The sequence below is a fragment of the Adiantum capillus-veneris genome, chromosome 5, assembly GCF_014529385.1.
Source record: "Adiantum capillus-veneris isolate H3 chromosome 5, ASM1452938v2, whole genome shotgun sequence".
NCBI lineage: Eukaryota > Viridiplantae > Streptophyta > Polypodiopsida > Polypodiales > Pteridaceae > Adiantum > Adiantum capillus-veneris.
The window spans coordinates 24885230-24894975 of NC_140935.1; the positions used below are offsets into that span (position 1 = coordinate 24885230).

General features: G+C 42.8%; 1 pseudogene; it reads right to left on the bottom strand.

Moving 5' to 3' along the window:
- Positions 1 to 4789: 4789 nt before the first annotated feature.
- On the bottom strand, positions 4790 to 6159 carry LOC147457026 (uncharacterized; annotated as a pseudogene).
- Between the last annotated feature and the right edge of the window lie 3587 nt (positions 6160 to 9746).

The following is a 9746-nucleotide window of genomic DNA, read 5'->3' on the forward strand; positions in this document are numbered from 1 at the left end:
TAGAAACCAAGAAGGAAGATCTTCATGAGCCACAATGGCCAGGATCCAAGAAGAAGATAGGAACTTATCCAAACCCTACAGAGGAGATTGAGCGAGTCAAACAATTAAGGAGTTTGGTAGAAGATACCCAAAGGGATCTAGAACCAGCACCTAAGCAGATGCAGATTACAGACACCGTGTTCCCTACACAACAACAACCTCACCAAGTCCATAGACCCTTAGCCATACTTAGTGTCATCCAAGAAGAAAGTGACTTAAAGTCATGGGAAAGTGGGCATACTCACTTCTTGATGGAAAGAATGTTTACAGAGGGACTACCTGATCCTATCGAAGAAATGGAGATCCCATCCTCCCCACATCAAGGGACTGAAGTCCAAAAGGTGCCGTTAAACATTGCCAAGTTGATGGATTTCATGTCTTTAGAAGTTAGAACCACCATCATGTCTAAACTATATAAAGACCCTGAGCTAGTCTTAGCTCTTCGAGCCTTCCTCAATGGAGAACTAAAGTTTGGGCTACCACAATTTGCACAGATGGATGGAGCTGGGGAGATGCCAATAGAGGAGGAACACTTAGATCGACAACCCAATGTAGATGAGAACCTTGTTATAGAAATACCTGTAAACAAGTTGGGACAATACTTTGAGGGTGATGAATCCAATGCGACGATACCAATCACTACTAAGGGATTAAATGTGACGGGAATCCTTGATGGTGGCGCTGGGGTTAGCATTGTGACTAAAAATTGCTGGGAAACTATGAGAAGACCTCACCTTGCGACCACAACCATAGTAGTGAAAATAGCCAATGGGTCTATTGTTAAACCTATTGGGATGCTAGAAGATCCAAGATCAAGGTCTTTGGACATAAAATAAGGATTACCTTCATTGTTATGGATTTCTCCAAGCACATTATGGCATCGGAGATGATATTAGGACGTCCTTTCATGAGTGAAGCAAAAATGGTGCATGACTGGTCTAAAAACCATGTCTACCTGCAGCTCCAAGATTCTGTCATTAGAGTGGATCTTGTAACTAGTAGAGCACATCCCCTAGGAAATAGGTTTATAATTGATCATAGATCTGACACCATAGTTCACTCGGCCCCATTGCAGTATTGTTACACGTGTAAAGCGGACACTAATGTTGGGGAAGATTCTCCTTATATGGATGTACTACCTGGGATGTCTGAGTCGGACAATGTGGATTGGGTCCACCTAGCAGCAACTATAGACACTTGGGGAAATAGGGGGACGACCTGCGTAACACCTGAGGGGGATGAAATGCCTGTACCCTGAAATATTCTACAAGCAATGCATATAGCTTCTGACAAGACTCATCCTAATATAATGAAGAAAACATACAAGTGGGTCCCTAAAGCTTCTTTAGCAACCATAGCTAGTGCTAAAAAACACAAGACTTGTAAGAAACGTACCATTCGCTCCAAGAAGAGTAAGAAAATGTTGCGATGGATTCCTAAAAAACTATTGGAAGCCCAAGGCTACTATCAAGGAAATGATCAAATCTGGGTGCCAAAACATAGATTGTGTTCTTACCTATCACCTGACCCATGTGCGCCCAATCCTGTAGCTTCAAAACAAATTGACGATCCCAGAAAGAAAAAAATTATAGAATGCTACACACCGGCTCGAGAGCTAGTTTGGGTACCCAAGAAAGAACGATTTGTACCACCTAGCTCAGGAAGGGGGGAGTCCCATGAAGCTTCTAGCTCCTCATATAATGCATCCATAGAGGTAAAAGCTTCTCCATAGCCTCCACCTACAATAGTGGACCTCCATGAAGCTATAAAGGAATCCACACCTCCCAGTGTTCAAGAATCACCTGATGAACCACTTCAAGTTCGATCCTGGGAGAGTACCTTACCACCCTTGCAACTCGACGAGGCGCCTAAGGTAATAGAAACTACTGGCAAAAATCCTTACCTATTACCAACTAGAACAATTGGTTCCAAAGGGTGATGAGCACATTTCAAACGATATGATCTACCCAAGGAAGGGGGGAGTGTTTGCTGATAGTCATCATTCACTCACTCCCCTCTCAACCTTCCTTCCTGACCTCTCAATCTCCCAATCTTAGGGAATGTATATATAAAGCATTATACTCACAAAAAACAAAAATAATGAAGAGAAAGAGCAATTAGCAAATGAGTATGCACAATAAAAGTCAAAACATTGACCAGACCTACACATTCGCATCCGGTACACTGAAACGGAAACCTATGCCATCAAACACCTTTGATCCTCATCACTCGAGTGATGGAGGGTAGGTAAGATTAGTACGGTAGGAGTGTTTCTATTTTAGAGTTTAGTGATTAGCAAAGTTCTTTCTTCAACTGATGTGCCTCCTAGAGGTATTCTTTGTGTTTCCTAGTGTGTACAGGAATGTGTTGCTGTTGTTAGGATTTGGACCTTCAAGGAATCTTTCTCTCGTTCACTCTTCAAATCAAGCACGACCATCAACACAAACATGTGTTTCTTGTCCATTAGCATTGCCCCTTATCTTTTTGCATCCATGTTTGTCTGCTTTAATTGTGATTGATAGCATTTGCTTAGTATTAAACATTAAATTCAATGTAATTTTTTGTCATAATCACTTATCTAGGTTTAAAAATCAAGCAGTCCGACTAAGCTAGTTTGACCAAGTTAGGTGTTACAGATTTTATCTTAATACCATGGGGAATGCCTTCCTAATAATCAATGGTTACTTAGGTTCTTAATCCGATTTAGGCAGCATTGTGTGAAATGTACTAGGGTTTTCTAGTGGGCTTAGTCCCTATTGACCTTTAGCTTAAGTATTATAAAGGGAGTTTACTAGTGTGATGAGCCTGGGGAGGGTAACAATGTTATATGACCCCCCAAAGTTACAAATGAAAATGCTAAAAACGAACAAACAAAAAAATCAAAGTGCCACAATGTAAAATTTTAAGCTGGAAGAGAAATCTCAGCTTGATTTGGTACTTCACTCACATGTATCACCTATGGTACTACAGCCTTGGAGGTTCCCAGTGTGGGCGCTTTTCTTTGAAAAGCAAAAAACCCAAGGCATACAAAATAAGCACACACATCAAAATTGAAACAATGTGAAAAGACTTTGGGGGGTCAAAGAAAAGGTAATCAGTCAGGCGATGATTTCATGAGAAATTCCTTTTATCGTAGCTTAACTACAAGGTCTTCTAGATATAGACTCTAGTCAGCCCTCGGACATGAAATACTCGGCCCTCGCAATTAAACAACTTAATTGACCGGAGAAAATTGAGAGGCTTGCCTATGGTATTAATAGTCGATCTTTGGTGCCCTTCGATCGTTAAATTAGCAACCCCAGACTTGTTTAATTTTTTACCTTCCCAACTCTTTATGCATTTGATTATATTGCAATTTAATGCTTATTGCTGACAACTGGTTTAGAATTATGCTACCAATCAATTTGTTTGCCTAAAACTGCATATGCTTTTTAATTGTATATGAGAATGCAATTACTGTGCCAATGTTGTTTGATTTTGCAGTGACTGAAGAAGGCTAAGGACATTCATCTCAAATGCTCTTCCACCTCAACGAACGAGCTGCAACTCAATAGCTTCCGAGGAAAGAATCTACATCAGGAAGGGGGGCATGTTAACCCTCACGCACATTCCTATCACTTGCGACGGATGCTATATTATTTATTTGGTAGAGTCAGGTACCGGGCTTGTAGGTCCAATAGGAAAAGGGTAAGAGTGATTGCCGATGAGAGGCGCACTCTAACTGGAACATTCAAGGGATTAGTTGGCTAAGCATGGGCGCCCAAGTGTGAATGGGGAGAGCTCATATAAAAGTCAACTAAACCTAAAATTCACTCATTCTCTCATTTGTGCAATTGAAGAGTGCTCTTGCTCCATCTCCATCTTCTTCTTCTTCATCTCCTTGTGTGTGTGTGTGTATGCGTGAGAGAGAGAGAGAGAGAGAGAGAGAGAGAGAGAGAGAGAGAGAGAGAGAGAGAGAGAGAGAGAGAGAGAGAGAGAGAGAGAGAGAGAGAATGCGATCAAGCATTGCGGCGGCACGACGGCGGTGAGGCGGTTGAGCGCGATGTAGTGGCATCTCCCTCTTCTTCGCGGTGAGGAATCCTCCACGACAGCAAGCGTAGAGCGTGAGTGACACACCATCGCCATCTTTGAACTTACTAGTTTAGGCTTGTTGTGTGCTTGGAGCCATTTGTGGCTCGTACACAGTGTATCAGCAAGTTCCTTGCATTGACACGTGTGACATACACGCACAGTATGTTATGGCAAAGTAGAGCCTTTTGGTTTAGGCTTCTAGATCTCATCATAAGTGTGGGAATGCAAGTTTTTAGGATGCAAGCCATGAGTAGAGAGATTTCCAAATAGCCCCAATGATACATCCAAAAGAGGCTTGACACCTATTGGTATCAAAACAAGACATAATAAAGGGGGAATCCATTAGTGTGTTTTTAATGTCCAGGTTGTCATCTTCTGGAATGCACTGATTGTGGGAAGAACATGTATGCCAAATGTGGGCACTTCATAAACACAAAAGTGTCTTGGAATGAACTAATTACGGGATATGTTGAACTTGGACAGGGCCATGCAGCTCAAGGCTGTTTACAATGCACGATGAGAGAGAGAGAGAGAGAGAGAGAGAGAGAGAGAGAGAGAGAGAGAGAGAGAGAGAGAGAGAGAGAGAGAGAGAGCGAGAGAGAAGTGTGATTATTGGCTACACCCAACCCAAGAGACGTAATATGCTATTCAGGGCGCCAAGTACAAAGAGAGATCTTCACTAAAAAACCTCAAACTTATCAACGCTAAAACCTGTTGTAGAGAAGGGACGATGTGGTCGACAAGCTGCTTCAAAGCATCAAGTATAGAGAGGGCTCTTCGATAAAAAACCCACGAACTTATTAGCGCTAAAAGGTGTGACAAAGCTATATAATGGGGGGATGGATTCCGGCCCCTCTTCTCAGACACGTGGCAAATGCTAATGAGTCTGGCCATTGTGCCCTGGCAACACGACGTCATAGGCAAACAATGCGCAACTCATGAGACACACACACACATGCATAGGTGTGTGCGCACACACACACACACACACACACACACACACACACACACACACACACACACACACACACACACACACACACACACAGAGAGAGAGAGAGAGAGAGAGAGAGAGAGAGAGAGAGAGAGAGAGAGAGAGAGAGAGAGAGAGAGAGAGAGAGAGAGAGAGAGAGAGAGAGAGAGAGAGAGAGAGAGAGAGAGAGAGAGAGAGAGAGATTGGATTATCGTCCACGGAGGTCATATATGACCTATGGGACCAAAAAAAAAACACAACATTACAAGGATTCGTTCTCAGTGTGGGCTGATACATATCAGTTAAGGACTGAGGGTCCATCAAGAGGATAGAGTAGGAAAGAGAAAAAAACCTAAGGGTCGGCTGGGGGGAGAGCTGGTTTGGGATTTCGAAATTCCTCGATGATCACTTTGCCACCTCGGTAGACTGCCCATTTGCCTTGCTTACGCGCTTCATGCACCTTCTTAAGCTCGCTCGCTTTACTCTTGAGTTGATTCGTGGTCAGTTCTTCTACAATCCAAAGCTTGGTTTCTTTGAGAAGGCGGGATTGACGTAGAAGCTTCACCCGCTCCTCTTTGTTCTTGAAAGTAAGGACACAATGCTCGGGGCGCACATGGTGATGTGTATCATTGATCCAAGCGACATTCTCTGGCTTGATGTTGATTGGCTCAATAATTTTGTTGAGTTTAATGATTGCCTCTTCAAGGGTGTCCTCAACAGTGCACCACTGCAAGGGGAGCTCACCGATGTGTACCTTGAGGGCATTATCTTCTTGAAATTTTTGTTCGGAGATTTCCTTTGTTACACACGTCTTCACTTAGGCGATGGTTGTTGAGTGAGCTTGGCCTCAACCTCCTTAACCTTAGCCTCAACCTCCTTTACCTTGTCGGTGGTGAGGTCAACCATAGAATTGAACTGCTCTTCTAATTTGCTGAGGCGGGATTGAGCTCGAAGTTTTCTTCCAAGACTCGATCAAGAGTTGCTTGCAACTGCATGATGCGATCAAGTTTGCTAGGTGCTGCCAATACTGTTGCAAAACTCGGTCTTGTTTTGGCGGGGGTCTTCGGGGTGGTCATCTCTGTGCTTGAGAAGGTAGAAACCAACCACTGCTTGAGAAGGTAGGAACCAACCACTGGTTTGCAAAATCTCAAAGTATTTCAGCCTTTGGAAAATACTCAAGAACACTCAAGATGTCGGCCTTCGGCCTGCTACAGTCAGATGTCCCGTGTTGGGTGATGCCTGAGTAGCACCACGACCTGCTCAAAGACAAAACCTTTGGAAAATACTCAAAATACTAAGACGTCAGCCTTCGGCCTGCTACAGTAAGATGTCCCGTGTCGAGTGGTGCATGAGGAGCACCGTGACCTGCTCAAAGCCAAAACCTGCAGGAGCACCGCGACCTGCTCAAACCCGTTGTGCTACGCAGGGCTGAAGACAGATCATGCAGAGTCATAGCCTCGCAGAGCCAGGGCTGTGGCCTCGCAAACCTCTCAGAGACAAAACTCATTGTTGGGGGGGCTAATAAGCTAAGGCTTAACGCCTCCCCCAGGGCAGCCCTTCACCCAGGGGGGGCTGAAGGAGAGCGATGGATTTTTCTGCGCTAGGGTTTGAGAGAGAGAGAGAGAGAGAGAGAGAGAGAGAGAGAGAGAGAGAGAGAGAGAGAGAGAGAGAGAGAGAGAGAGAGAGAGAGAGAGAGAGAGAGAGAGAGAGAGAGAGAGAGAGAGAGAGAGAGAGAGAGAATTGTGCCGCCTGCCTACAACCAACCCAAGAGATGTAATATGCTTTTCAGGGTGTGCCAAGTACAAAGAGAGATCTTCAATAAAAAACCCTCGAACTTATCAGTGCTAAAACTTGTGTTGGAGAAGTGACAACGTGGTTGAGAAGCTGCTTCAAAGCGTTAAGTATAGAGAGGGCTCTTCAATAAAAAACCCACAAACTTATTAGCACCGCTAAAACGTGCGACAAAGCTGTGACTGGCAATGCCTTGGTTGACATGTATGCCAAATGTGGTGCACTTCATAAAGCACAAAAAGTGCCTACGAAGCTTCATGTCTAGGTTGTCGTCTCTTGGAATGTACTTCATAATGCAGTCTTCGTCAGTGTTTCTCCCCCTCCAATGTACTTTGGCTTGTCCATGCCCAAGGTGACCACTTGCTCATGCAGATATTGGGTGTAATTCACTTCTTTGGGCATAATTATTTTCAATGCCCAAGTTATGGTAGTAGCCACTGCATGGGCCGCTTGCTGCAAACATGGAAGTATTGGTTGTAGAGCTTGCATATCTTTGCAGCTCTTGGGTCCACTAGGTCTTCAAATGTTATATTGGGCTTCTTTTGGGAGTAGACCTTTACTTCATCTCTTCTTTCTCTAATGAAGCTTCCCTTGGAGTCCCAATGCATCTGCTATGGTTTGAGGGGTAATCACAATCTCTGTCTTTTGTCCGTCCAAAGCAGTAATCACTACCTTGCTGACTTTCTGGATTGAGCTGACTAGCTCGTAGACTCTCTGCATATCCACACCGCTGGTGGTGCTGTGAAGAAGTTGTATAAATTTGCTCTTTCCAGCTGGGTGAGGGTTTCTTCTTTGTTTGCATATTCTAACATTTCTCGTGGATTCATTGAGATAACCACTGTGTTTCCTTGCGGGTCTCTGAAGGTACCTTGGTACACTGCCAATCCTTCCCTTTCTAGTGTGGCATCATCTACCCAAGCCTTGCCTGGCTTTAGTGTCTCTTCTGGCACTGTGTAAGGTTCACTGGCTGCAATAACGTCCTTCAAGGACATCCTCTTCTTCTTTGCTGGTGATTTACTGACTTCCATTGATCCTGTGGGCACTCCAAATGCAAAAGTTAGAGTTGTCTTACAAAATCTTGCATTTTCTCAGTTTCTAGCTATCCAAATGACTTCAAAATTGAAACAGAAGCTAATTAGGGCCTAAGGGTGCAATAAATGTGGTCATAATTGCATTTTGGGTGCATATTTATGCTGTGAGATATTATATGTGTATAATGTCAGTGTGCTCAGAATTGGATGATATTTCATATGTGCATAGCTCTCATCATGTACATCATGGGTATATGCCTGAATTTAGTTTGGATGTCATTTGGACAAGTTGTGACCATTGGAACTCCCTACAGGCTTTGAAGCTAGATTCTGGCTTAGTTTTGAATAAATGAGGCTCAAATGGGGTGAAACTAGGTAGATGCTCTCATAATCATGTTGTAAAGGCTTAGAGGGCATCAAGTTAGTCTTTAGGTTCATTTTTAGGCTAGTGAGTATGATGTCTACTTTGTCAAAAATGGCTCAACCCTATAATGTAAGCGGGCATTAGCATGGTATAGCCTCCTGTGATGTTAGAATTTGATTTGGGTTTCTCCTCATATGCTTGGAGCCAATAATCAATTATAGAGCTTTGGATTCCAAAACCTGGGTTTTGATGGGTATACAGATACATAACTTGACGACACTTGGGTTTTGGGCTAAGATTGATGGGGTAAGGGCATTGGAAGTGAGAAATTTCTCTAGAATTATCATTTGGCCTTCTCGAGACATTATACGCGTATAATGTCTCTTTTGAGATTTTTGGCTAGACTTCATCTATAGCATCCCTAGGTGATTGAAAATTATTTGATCATCTCAGATTTTGATTTGGAGATGAATCATGTGTTTGGGGGTATATAATATTTCTTTTGCCGGTATTTTCTGCTTTTGGGCTCCCAATGGTCACAACCTTGCTCAAATTTGTCCAAATTGAATGCATGCCTTTTATATAGCATGGTGAACATGCTTCTATGAAAAATGTGGAGTTTGGCATCTATATAAGAGATGAGACATTATACGCGTCTAATGTCTACTGACGCAAAACAACTTGAGACTCCATAGGTAGGTTGTGTATGGCTTGTGCATGATGTCCATGATCTTTGATTTGAATTTGAGCTTGTGAAATGGTGTCAAAGAGCTTGAAGAGGTTTTTGCATACATAATTCCGTCTTTTTGAGTGATTGAAGGTCAAAGGACAACCAAATGTGATGAAAATGTGTTGGGGAGCTCTTAATGATGTGTATAAAGAGTTAGAGTTTCCAAAATCACCAAATGACCTATGAACTTTGCGAATAATGGAATTAAGAGAATTAGAGTGAGCATTTTTGTGAGATTACTTTGAGAATATAGAGGGTGAACTTAATTGATAGTAGCAACATGAACATAGTACTTAATTAACTTGGCATGAACAATAATTTTACAAGAGAGAGTATTAGAGAACATGACAATAGTTGAGGACCGGATTTACTTGGAGCCGGTCCCCCCTCCAAAAGGCGTTTATATTATAGATTCTCCCATCAAGAGAGACTTGTTACAATACAATCTTTGTGTTCCTTGTGACCTTGGTAATGCTATAAAGATGAAAAACTTCATGCATCACGAGCATAACATAAACTTTGCAAAAAGCATTAACTATCCCAAGCCTTAGTTCCAAGGCCTCAAACACCTTCGAAGGTGGAGAGAGCTAGCGAGGAATGAGGGTAGGGAAGAGGAAGAAGAATCATTCCTGGGAAATAGTTTTCTCACTTATCATCACTCTTCTTGCTTAGCTATAACATAATAGCATAGTAATGAAGATCAATAAGATGGCAAGCTTAAGCATTGAAGCATGGCTCTTGGTTGGA